The sequence below is a fragment of the Mytilus californianus genome, unplaced genomic scaffold (genome assembly GCF_021869535.1).
Source record: "Mytilus californianus isolate M0D057914Y unplaced genomic scaffold, xbMytCali1.0.p SCAF_3, whole genome shotgun sequence".
NCBI classification, from domain to species: Eukaryota; Metazoa; Mollusca; class Bivalvia; order Mytilida; family Mytilidae; genus Mytilus; species Mytilus californianus.
The window spans coordinates 11,980,579-11,993,821 of record NW_026262679.1 but is presented as its reverse complement, the minus strand read 5'-3'; the positions used below and the strand labels follow the sequence as shown (position 1 = coordinate 11,993,821).

Below are 13,243 nucleotides of genomic sequence, written 5' to 3'. Positions count from 1 at the left end.
CTTAGACCACATTCATTCTGTGTCAGAAACCTATGCTGTGTCAAATATTTAATCACAATCCAAATTCAGAGCTGTATCAAGCTTGAATGATGTGTCCATACTTGCCCCAACTGTTCAGGGTTCGACCTCTGCGGTCGTATCAAGCTGCGCCCTGCGGAGCATTTTATTAAATCTTTAATTAATATTGATGTGGTTGGTGGGTATTATGAAAAGTCCCTGATAAACGATGATTTTAAGTTTAAGCACATCATTTAAGATGTCTGTGTTGAAGTTTGGCAAATACATTATTAATATGGCCAGTAACAGACATCCAATTCGATGTATGGATATATTTATCCCTTTTGTAGTAGTTTGCATTTAAAGGATTTCAAGCATTCTGGGAAAGTTTTTCCGAAGTGCACCAAAACAGTGAATGGTGCAAAACAAAATAAACAATGGATACTAAATGGCATTATAACATCTCATCTTGGTAAATAAACAATAAAATTATCAACATTCTATAGTTTTGTTTTGATTTTGAAGTAGGGAATTTTCTTGGGACTGAAAAACAGTGAAGAATGATATTATGTTTCAGACAAATACATTGAAATAGCTTTTAGGTATATTTAAATATATATCCCAGTGATTTTTTTATTTAACTTTAATAATTATATAACAGTAAAGACAATCAAACTGGGTTTGTTTTTATGCTCAAAACCATATGGGATTTAGTTCCAATGAATAACTTAGAGTTATCTTCAATAACACACTAAATTGATTTTTTGAGTAAATATCTTCTCCGCTTTTTATGGATATTTATTCATAGTAATAGTTTGCATCATTCATGAATATTCAGAAGTCATTGCAGATTAGTTCAAATAACAAGGAAGGTTTAAACCTGGTCACATGATCAATGGCTTCCTAACAGGCAAATCTCAATAATCTCTCTGGCAATCAAATAGAATCGAAAATTAATTATCAGATATATTAAATGATTCTTAACAAATAACTTATATGTATAAAGATTAAATAAGTTATCCCATTCATTCAGTTTTAAATACATATTTTCCATATTTATTTCATAGAAATGGAATTTCAAATATTTGATTTTATGAAATTAGAATTAAGTATTGTTTACTTTTTAAAAATTGGAAATAAAAGTATAACTTGTAGAATAATTTGTTGTTGTTGCTTAGAATGAGCAGAGGGCATTATATTATCATTTCTATTACACTTCATTAGATGTATTTTCAGCTTTTTCAAAAATGTAATGAGTGAAAAAAGTTGATAATAGCTATGCATTATAAGAATTACCGGTATGGTTTGACAAAATCTTAATATCAGGAGTTGGTTTCACAAAAAACTTACGACTAGGATTGATCGTAAGTCATGAACAACTCAGTATACTTACGATCAATCTTATTCGTAAGTATTTTTGTGAAACCGACTCCAGAAACTATGCACAAAGAAATCTTAAGATTGTGAAAGTCTATTTAACAAATAATCTTTGCACAGATTTTATTGGTAAATGTATAGAAAATATAAGATGTTTTACAAGCTGTATATATGATATCACCAGAAGGACTTTTAGTGACATATCTGTTCAAGTTGAAATTTGTTCTATACTTGTGTTTATAGAATTTACATCAAGCATGATATTATATAGTGGATATTAGTTGTACATTTATAAGATCCTTGATTTTTTTTATAACTATTAACCAACTATCAACTTAAGATCACATAATTGCGTGACTATTTAAATACTTTCTTTTGTGTTAAGTGTAAATAAGCTCTTGATGTTTTGTATGGTATTACATACTGTGTAATATAAATCTGTGATATGATGTAATACTTTACAGAGGATCTGATCAGAGTTTGTTATGGTAGGACACATCTTATTTTGCCTCTCAAAAAATGGAAATATTTGAGTTCATACTCATATGTTACTATCTTGCCAAAATTGTACTGCTGTTATGTTGTATATGATCATCAAAGGCATTAAATATAATATCAGCATTATAATGTCATCAATTAGTACAAACAAAAGTTCTAATACATAAATATGGATGATTATACCATACTTACTTTGATTACATACAGTTATTTTCCTCTTCTTTTTTTTTTAAATTTTCACATACAATTTGAAAACTCTTGTTGACATAGAAGGTAACCTTGTTGTGTTGTTCTTACAGTCTACTTTGAGAATGTGTAACTCCTTTTAATATAGGACAGGTTACTAAGAGTAAGTGGTGGCATTATTTCAGTCAATAGTTGTCCTTGAGCCTTTTATTCCTTTCTGCTTCAGAGATGTGTGCTTTCTATAATGATAGCCATTCAGCTTGCAGGTTGTTAATGCTTAGCATCCCTGGTGGAGTTAAGAACTAGAGCTCAAGTCATAATTTATATCATTTTTTTTTAAATTATCTCCCTTTTATATATTAATTGGATCATATTGAGAGCTTTTTTTTCTTTTCAGCTTCAGAGATATATGTTTTCTATGATTGTAGTCTTGCTTGTTGTTAATGGTTAACCAACTGGTGGAGTTACTCAAGTCATATAGCTTATATCAGTCTTTTTTTTTTTTTAAATTATCTCCCTTTTGTACATTAATTGGATCATGTTGATCATGTTTTAATCTATATATATTTGTACAATTTTTATTGTGTATATACATTTTGTTATTGTAATTTGTATATAATCAGATTGTGTATTACACAGAAGTAATGCGTTATTTATAGTTTATATATATATGTATTATGAAATAACATATAATTTATCTTCATGTAATGAATTACTATCAACATACAACATACAGTAAGGGGAATATCAACATACAACATACAGTAAGGGGAATGATAAAGATAACTTAAATACAATGAAAATAAATAAAATAAAATAGAATAGAATGAATATAGAGATGCCTTTTCTGGTTTAACTATATTGTATGGTTTCTGTCTTATTGAGACATATCCCATATCCAAGGATCTGAAAAAATTTCCACACAATTTCAGTCCATTTTAAAATTTCAGATCTTTTTTTCAAACAGTTGAAATTATTCACACAATATTCATGGCATCGACGAACTTGTATTGACTGGTTTCATTGCATTTACTTCATGAAGTTTCTTACTGTTTGTCTTAAAACGTTCAATAAGGTTTATGGAATGCAACAGTTTAAGATTGAAATGATTTTAATGACTCAGGAATCGCCAACGCTTCGTTCGATTTTGAAGATGAAATAAAAACCGGAAGTTTGTAGTGAATACTAAATTCCAAGTGATTCCAGATTCATTTACAGGATTCATTCTATTTATCAAATGACAGGATATCATTGTATTTTTAATATTATTACCTTACGATTAAGTGTCTAATCTGCTGAAGACAGTTTCATGCATGCGTATTACATATTTAAAAAAAAAAAGACTGATATAAAGTATAGAAAATAAAGGCTTTTAAGCACATGTTTGACTCGTAAAAAATTACATTTTTCAAAGTACATTTAATAAAAGTTTTAGTTTTAAATCAAAATTGGTGATTGTCTTTACCGAAAAGTAAGTTGTAATGGAATAGAATTTCTAAAATATTAGTTCTGAGCGTGATCACTTCTGTCGGATGTGAAGATTACAGGTAAAAAGTGATTGGCGATCATTAGCCAATATCTCTCAGAGGCATTATTATGGTTATTAGGAGGGCCCTAAAGATTATCATACTATACTAGAGTGGCAGTTTTATTGTGGAGCCTGCGACTATTGTCGCAGAAAGCTCTACATAGGGATAGTGATCGCGGCGGCGGCGTTAGCTAACTTCTTAACAGCTTCATATTTTAGAAGGTGGAAGACCTGGATGCTTCATACTTTGTATATGGATGCCTCATGTTACGAAGTTTCCGTCAGTCACATGTCCAATGTCCTTGACCTCATTTTCATGGTTCAGTGACTACTTGAAAAAAAAGTTAGCATTTTTTGTAATGTTAAATTCTCTCTTATTATTAGTAGTAGGATAACTATATTTGGTATGTGCGTACCTTGCAAGGTCCTCATGCCTGTCAGACAGTTTTCACTTGACCTCAACCTCATTTCATGGATCAGTGAACAAGGTTAAGTTTTGGTGGTCAAGTCCATATCTCATATACTATAAGCAATAGATCAAGTATATTCTGTGTATGGAAGGACTGTAAGGTGTACATGTCCAACTGGCAGGTGTCATCTGACCTTGACCTCATTTTCATGGTTCAGTGGTTATAGTTAAGTTTTTGTGTTTTGGTCTGTTTTTCTTATACTGTATGCAATAGGTCTACTATGTTTGGTGTATGGAATGATTGTAAGGTGTACATGTCTAGCTGGCAGGTGTCATTTGACCTTGACCTCATTTTCATGGTTCAGTGGTCAAAGTTAAGATTTTGAGTTTTGGTCTTTTTTTCTAATACTATATGCAATAGGTCAACTATATTTGGTGTATGGAAATATTTTATGATCTATATGTCGGTCGCACAGGTTTTATTTGACCTTGACCTCATTTTCACAGTTCATTGCTCAGTGTTAAGTTTTTGTGTTTTGGTCTGTTTTTCTTAAACTATAAGCAATAGGTCAACTATATTTATTGTATGGAAGAATTGTTAGCTGTACATGCCTGCCTGGCATGGTTCATCTGACTTTGACCTCATTTTCATGGTTCATTGGTCAATGTTTAGTTTTCTTGGTTAATGTTAAGTTTATGTGATAGTTGTAATAAAGCTTTATATTAAGGACTATCAACATAATTTCAGTGATTAGTAAAGAAGGCGAGACATTTCAGCATGTGCACTCTTGTTATATAATTACCACAAAAGCATTTCAAAACAAAATTAAGTGAAAATCTCAATGAAATAACAGAAATTATTTCTGTAAAAAAATTGAATTTGACCTAAATCCCAATCTACCATTTAGGTCAATTACCTTTCAGTTTAGGTCATGAATGGCAAATATGACAGTTTCCGTACCCTTGCCCATATCTCCTTTTATTTATTCATAATGAATTGAAAAATAAAAGAACTTAAAATAAGCCCTCAATCTGAGTATAAACTTCACAATTTAGCAACTTTGTAAAAATCCCTGTTCTCTATTTTCAAATAGAATAAGATTCAGCATCCTCCAGATAATGATCTTGTAGTGATCCATATGTTATAATGATCTTGTAGTGATCCATATGTTAAAAACCACTTTAGGATCATATGTTTAATGACTGTTTCATTTAACTCATTTAACCCTTTATAAAAAAAACCAGTAAATGTCGACTCTAATGCAATTTTTATGAAACAATTTTTTTCAGGGGCAAATATTTACCGTCAAATCCACAATTGACATGTTGTAACTAAGGAATGAGCCACCATATTAACTGGCAAATTAACCACAATTGTTCAATTAATACAATATCAATGAAAATGAAACAACACCTACCTCAAAAACGCTATTTTAGTGAGAAATCAGACAATTTTAAAGCATACAAGGAACAGAATATTAACCTTCAGTATGACAGTTTTCTTTCATATGACTTCATGATTTGCCATGACGTAAATTGCGCCACAATCATTCATGACATTTTATATTATTTGAATTTTATACATTTTTTTGGAAGCTGTAATGCATTATTTCCTTTTTGTAATGTATAAGTAATAACACTACTAAAGTTCAAGAGTTGCTGCTGTCAAGTGGGGATTTTGACGGTCTCAAATATCCATTTTACAGAATTCATAATTTTCTACACTAAAAAAAAGTAAAATTTAAACATACACTTCCTGTCAAAATCTAATATAAACTTGAAATAATTGCATTTTATAATGACTTTGGTGCTGTTAAGATTGATTTTTGTATTTTTAACTTTTTGTTTTGTTTTTGTTATGATAATTATTATATTGTTAAAGGACTTTTCCATTAAAAAATATATGATTCCTAGGGAAAGCACTTTGAAAATGGAGTAACCTTAATTCAATTACTGGTACATCTTCGCTGTACAAAAAATTATTTGACACCCATCCATAGTTGAGATTTCAAAGTGCCTTCCTTTGATCCATGTATATTTTTAAGGAACAGCCCAAAGAAGTTAAAATAAATGTATAAACAGTTGATTGTCATTATATTTAACATAGATAGGAAAAAAATGACTAAAGCATGTATAACACATAACAGAATTTACTCCAAAAAACTTGAATTTCTAGACATCTCAGAAAAAGTATCCCCATTGATTTAAGTTTATGTTTCAACATGCAGTCCTGTTTTCTGTCTTTTGTTTTGTTCAGCCATTCAGTGGTCAGTCAGAATTTATGCATTTTTTGCATGGTGTTTACATTTGTCAACTTTTGATTTTTTTAGTTTGAATGAAGATTACTTGAGTAAACATGGCAGCCATCTTACTTGCTCAATTAGTCATATGCATTATATGAATTCTGGTTAGATTGATGGTAACCATTTCTAACCTTCACCTTGTCATTCAGTCATACTGAATTCAGGTTAGATTGATGGTAACCATTTCTCACCTTCACCTTGTCATTCAGTCATACGGAATTCAGGTTAGATTGATGGTAACCATTTCTCACCTTCACCTTGTCATTCAGTCATACTGAATTCAGGTTAGATTGATGGGAACCATTTCTCATCTTCACCTTGTCATTCAGTCATACCTTTTTTTATTAGACAGTTTTGCCTATGAATTAGCATTGTTGTAATTTATTTTCTTTCTGTTTCATTTTTATTTTATTAATGACAAATTGTTACTAAGAAATAATAAGACTTTAATGAGTATTTATCTTCCAAGCTTCAATTTCGTATTTCATATTAACTAAGCTAAATTAGGGTTTAATGATGAAAAAGATTATACGCACATTCTCTTTTTCTGTGCAATATATTGTAATGTTTTATGCTAAGCATTAATTTGGTTAGACTTGATGTTTTTCCTTGTCACAAAGACTGCAAGCAATACTCATTTTTGTCTTGCAACAAATCAAATCTATTCGGCTAAGTAAGGAAGCCTATCTGTGTTATATGGTATATTGATGAAATTGGAATTGCTCAGATGACTACTGTTAATTCAGAAATTATTGCGAGGTTTTATTAATGCGAATAATGCGTCTGGGGGAGTCTCAAAATAATAAGAACTCGCAGTCTGATACCTGATACACATTTCTGTATGCAGCTTTTCTCGATATCCCAATAATTTTTCTGGCATTATTGTCCATTCTTTAAAAATCACAATATTTTCTGAATTTACAGTATCTGTATTACTGATGTTCTATCATAACAATTTGAATTCCATTTCCAGGGTAACTCTATGCTTTTTAACAATGTGAATAGATTTGACCAGTTGTAAGAATGTTGGAATATATAGCTTGTGTTTATGATAACATTTCTTTGCATGCACTATACATTGCATGTTCAGAATGTCATTAGAACAAAACAGTGGACCAATGGCCCCTAGAAAATGGTAATATATTCTGCTTTGGAAAGTCCACTCAATACTGGATGGATTCCATCTCAGATTTTTTTTACAATTTATAATGTTGACAAAGTAGGCATATTTTTAAAGTTCATTAACTATTGTACTTGTTAACTATATGGATAATTATCACATGTGGATTATATTACAAATCTGTATAGGTTGTTAGCTTTGTAATATCATAACTTGAACATAGGCAAGTTCAATTGTACATTTTTGTAGTGCATTCAGTTGGTGCAAATCAGAATTGTAATACAGTTGGTTTTAAGGATGTTCTTCCTCTGTTTGAAAATAACAAGCTTTTCAAAAGACTGTTATAAATTGATAGTATATAAAAAACGGAACATAAAAAGCAGAAAAAAATGAAAGGTCTGTGTCCTTGTTTTTTAGATATAAGCAATTAAAAATTTGGCAGGAAATGATTCTCTCCAGATTTTTGATATGTTTAACAGAGGCACCTTTTTTCTTTCAAAATTATGAAAAAATAACAAGGACTTTATAATATTTTCATAAATTGCTGTTTTAACTATATGTAATAAAATTGTGAAAAGAAAAGTAGGGGTTAACGGACCAAATTTTTTAATGGCATGATTGGCACTACATGGATAAAACTAGAGGATTCCGATTATCGGACTAAAAGTCCTAAACAAGAGCAGCGAACACCCTTAAATCAAAAAATGAAAATATTGAACTGAGATTGGACATGATTGAAAAATTACCAAAGTGATTCTTTACAGAAAAAATAATTGAAGCTACCAAATTTGAGTTGATTTTAAGTTCAATGTGTTAGCCTTTGGGACTTCTTGCTATGTATAATGCAGATGAGATATATATTTATGTATATGCAGTGTAGTGTAGGTCATGTGATTTCCTGTAAGAATGTATATAATCACTGTCATAGGAATTTTGTTATACTATTTATACTGATTTTACTATAATGAAGTAAAAAATTAAATTTGTCAAATTGCAATATAGTTTCTTTGTCTTCTGTTTTACTATAACGTTACATCATGTTTTATTATCCGCCTACAAAAGTAGTGAGCATTATGTTTTCTAGTCTGTGCATCCATCCATCCGTCTGTCAAATGAACAGGATAAATTTGTGATCCATTGATTCAATTTAAGAATTGTGGCAGATGACCCCAATCACCGGCCTTCAAACATGGCCTCTACTGTTACTAAAAATAGAAACTGAATCAAATACTCAAATGGCTAGGTGGCACAGAATGCTTTAACTATAGAGAATGGTCTACAGGTATAATGAAATATATGGAAAAATAAAATGAAAAAAAATAGAGATCTTATTTTTTTAAACAACTCGGTTATTGGAGGTGCACAACTTCACAGAAGTGCAAACTTTTGTGAAGTTTGAAGGATCTGGTTGAAAATGCAGGAGTTGATTGAGCAAAATTGGTATGGTCCTTTGAAAATTTTGCCAAGCCTGGAAAAATGAGAAAAATTACTCTAACAATGGTGTTATAGAATGTGCAAAACTGAGAATATGATGTAATCATGAAAACTTAGAACTGCCCAATGAATCATGAAAATAATGGCAAGGTCTGTGAGTACTTAAGATGGCACTTTGTGTCCTTTGTTTTCATGTTAGTTGTTTTTTGTGCTTTGCACCAATTTGTTGAGTTAAGCCTTTTTGACCAATTCTTACAGTTTGTTCTTATGTTGTGCTGTTACACCACTGTCACAGGTTAGAGTGCAAACAAACCTGTTGAACCCCACCACATTCTTTGTGCATTTCCCAAGTCAGTAGCCTGTAATTCAGTGGTAGTCGTTGGTTGCTGTCTGTCATATTTGTTTTTATGCCCCCACCGTTGCGGAGGGGGCATTAAGTTTAACCCTTGTCCGTCTGTACGTACGTCCCAAAATTGGTTTCCGTTCTCTAACCTTAGTTTGCCTCAACCAAATGTTATGAAACTTATACACAATGCTTATTACCACAAAACACAGATCAAGTTTGAATTTTGGTGGTGTCACTTTTACCGTTCTAGAGTTATGCCCCTTTACAAATGGAAAAATTGCCGAATTTTTCGTATCCGTTCGCTAATTTTAATTTGCCTCAACCAAATGTTATGAAACTTATACACAATGCTTATTAACATAACACACAGATCAAGTGTGAATTTTGGTGGCGTCACTTTTACCGTTCTAGAGTTATGCCAAGTATTCATTAGGTCAAGGTCTACCTGCCCTGAAATTAACAGCCAAATCGGGTATCTGATTTTTAACAGCAAAAATATTCAGCAAAGTAAGATCTACAAATAAGTTTCATGACCAAAATTGTCAGTTGACCCCTTAAAGAGTTATTGCCCTTTAAAGACAATTTTTCACAATTTATTTATCTAGTTTGTTTACTTTAAAAAATCTTCTCCTTTGAAACTGCTGAATCAATTTCAGTCAAACTTGGGCTGAATGAGTTTCAGAGTATCTAGTATAAATTTTGTATTTTATTTCCTTGTACGTCAAGAAACATAGCCACTATGGCTAAAATGGAACCTAGGGGTAAAATGCATTTTTTTGCTTTTGAAGAAAATATGACAGATACAAAGAACATTTAAATGGCATTTTTTAAGGCACTCATTAATATATATTGAAAAGCAAAAATAATCATTGATGAAAGATTTAAGCAAAAAAATTACAGGTGAGCGATTCAGGCTCTTGAGAGCCTCTTGTTATATCTATCAATCATAGTACTGTAAACCAACTAATTTTCGCGATTGATTTGTTACGCGAATTTCACGAGTAGAAATATGACGCGAATATAAATCGCCACCAATATATAAAACTTGGATCTTTCCTTATTTAAATACATCAAGTAAATTGAAAATCACGAAAATTAAATCACCACGAAATGAACTAGAAAGGGCTAACCACAAAATCAAGTATTCGCCAAAATAAGTTAATTTACAGTAACTAAGAACATCAACTTAAATACATTTTTAATGCAGTCATCAAACCATGAAAATGAGGTCAAGGACATGATATAAACTTAACACCATAAGGCACCTCTATACAAGATAGGGATTATCCAACTATTTTACTTTCTGAAGTATAAAGCTTTAATTAGCACCCCTATATCTTGCATTCTGTGATATTTGTTGCATGTAATTTTAATCTTGTCACTGATCCATGAAATGAGTTTTAGGTGAGATGAACCCTATCTGACAGACATGTAGGCCTTGCAAAGGATCCTATATACCAAATATTATAATATGCTATTACTCATAATAAGTAAAAAAATTCATATAACAAAACAAGAGTGCACATGCTGAAATGTCTCGCCTGCTTTACTTATGATTGAATTTATGTAGAAAATGTGCAATATGACGGTTTTACTACAAGTATCACATAATCTTAATGATATCAATGATCCACAGTCAGAAGAACCATGCCAGACAGACATGTACACCTTACAATCATCCCATACACCAAATATAGTGGTCCCATCGCTTATAGTACCTGAGAAACAGATCAAACTACAAAATTGTAATATTGACCAATGAACCATGAAAATGAGGTCAAGATCATATTAACCCTGCCAGAAAGACATGTACACCTTACAATCATTCCATACATCAAATATAATTGACCTTTTGCTTAGTATCTGATAAACTGACAAAAACATGAAAACTTTAACATTGACCAATGAAGCATGAAAATCAGGTCAAGGTCATATGAAACTTGCCAGACAATCATTTACATCTTACAATCATTCCATACACAAAATATAGTGGCTCTTTTGCTTACCGGTATAGAATCTGTGAACTAGACCAAACCACAAAAACTAGTTAGTCCAATGAACCATGAAATTGGGGTCAAGGTCAGATGAAACCTGCAGTCGGACATGTACAACTTACAATAATTCCTTACATAAAATAGTGGCTCTTTTCATGGATCAGTGACAAGATTAAAATAAGGTCAATTTTTCAGATTATAAGCAATAGTTCAACATTATTAGTGTATGGATTGATTGTAAGGTGTGTTTGTCTGGCAGGTTTCATTGGACCTAGACCTAATTTGAATGGATCATTGCTTTCTGCTACTTTTGTCTCAGGCAAGACATACAAGAGGCTCTCAAGAGCCTGAATCGCTCAACTGTAATTTTTTGCTTAAATCTTTTATCAATGATTATTTTTGCTTTTCAATACATATTAATGAGTGGCTTAAAAATGCCATTTAAATGTTCTTTGTATCTGTCATATTTTCTTCAAAAGCAAAATTATGCATTTTACCCCTATGTTCCATTTTAGCCATAGTGGCTGTTTCTTGACGTACAAGGAAATAAAATACAAAATTTATACTAGATACTCTGAAACTCATTCAGCCCAAGTTTGGCTGAAATTAATTCAGCTGTTTCAAAGGTGATTTTTTAAAGTATGCAAACTAGATGAACAAATTGTGAAAAATTGTATTTAATGGGCAATAACTCCTTAAGGGGTCAACTGACAATTTTGGTGTTATGAACTTATTTGTAGATCTTACTTAACTGAACAGTTTATCTTTATCTATAATAATATTCAAGATAATATTCTAAAAATCAGATACCCGATTTGGCTGATAATTTCAGGGCAGGTAGACCTTGACCTAATGAATATTGTAGCGTCTTGTCTGATATGCTCTAAATGCTTTAGTTTTTGAGATATGTCAAAAACTGCATTTTACCCTATTGTCTATTTTTAGACATGGTGGCCATGTTTTCTGAGGAAACAGAAAATAAAACACAAACTTTATTCTAGATACCCTAAGGATCATTCAGCTAAAGTTTGGTTGGAATTGGTTCAGTAGTTTCAGAGGAGAAGATGTTTGAAATAGTCTACACCAGAAGGACGAAGACAAAAAACGATGGAAGATGATGGATGCCAGGTGATGGCAAAAACTCTCATTTCCTTCAGAAAGGTAAGCTAAAAACTGCAAAATTTCCTTTAAATAACCTATTTAGTGGCAGCAACCCAACAATGGGTTCTTAGATTCATCTGAAAATTTCAGGGCAGGTAGACCTTGACCTAATGAATATTGTAGCTTCTTGTCTGATATGATCTAAATGCTTTAGTTTTTGAGATATAAGCCAAAAACTGTATTTTACCCCTTTGTTCAATTTTTAGTCATTGCGGCCGTTTTTTGACAAAACAGAAAATAAAACACAAACTTAATTCTAGATACCCTAAGGATCATTCAGCTTTAGTTTGGTTGGAATTGGTTCAGTAGTTTCAGAGAAGATTTTTTAGTTAAGAAAACATGATAAACAAATTGTGTAAAATTGTCCTTAAAGGGCAATAACTCCTTGAGGGGTCAATTGACAATTTTAGTCATATTTTTTTGATACTTAGTTAAAATATTCAGTTAATTTTCTAACTCATTTACCTGATAGAAAATGAGGTAAAGGTCAGATGAAATCTGCCAGTTAGACATGTACACCTCACATTAATTCCATACACCAAATATAGTTGACCTATTGCTTATAGTATCTGATATACGGACTTGACCACAAAAACTTAACCTTGATCACTGATACATGAATGAGGTCAAGGTCAGGTTAACAGACATGTAGATCTTGCAAGGAACCCATATACCAAATATAAGTATCCTATTACTCATATAAGTAGTTAGTAACTGTTATTCTTTTTTCAAGCAGTCACTGAATCATGAAAATGAGATCAAGGACAATGGACATATGACACTGAAACTTCTTAACATTAGGTATTGGCATACAAGTCTTCTAACCTCTGGAACATACAAATGGTTTACAGTCAGCGATGCCTGATTGTTATCTCAATGTCAAGCATTCT

At 31.5% G+C, this 13,243-nt stretch overlaps 1 protein-coding gene and 1 long non-coding RNA gene across 2 annotated transcripts in view; one reads left to right on the top strand and one right to left on the bottom strand.

Annotated features, from left to right (window-relative positions):
• The window catches only part of LOC127732952 (E3 ubiquitin-protein ligase NEDD4-like), a 100,395-nt gene that overhangs the window by 49,457 nt on the left and 37,695 nt on the right, over positions 1-13,243 (top strand). The window lies entirely within an intron of this gene.
• On the bottom strand, positions 6,302-6,740 carry LOC127733001 (uncharacterized). Its single transcript, XR_007996554.1, has 2 exons — positions 6,556-6,740; positions 6,302-6,495 (listed from the first exon to the last, which is right to left on the bottom strand). It is a non-coding gene; the product is annotated as an uncharacterized LOC127733001 (long non-coding RNA).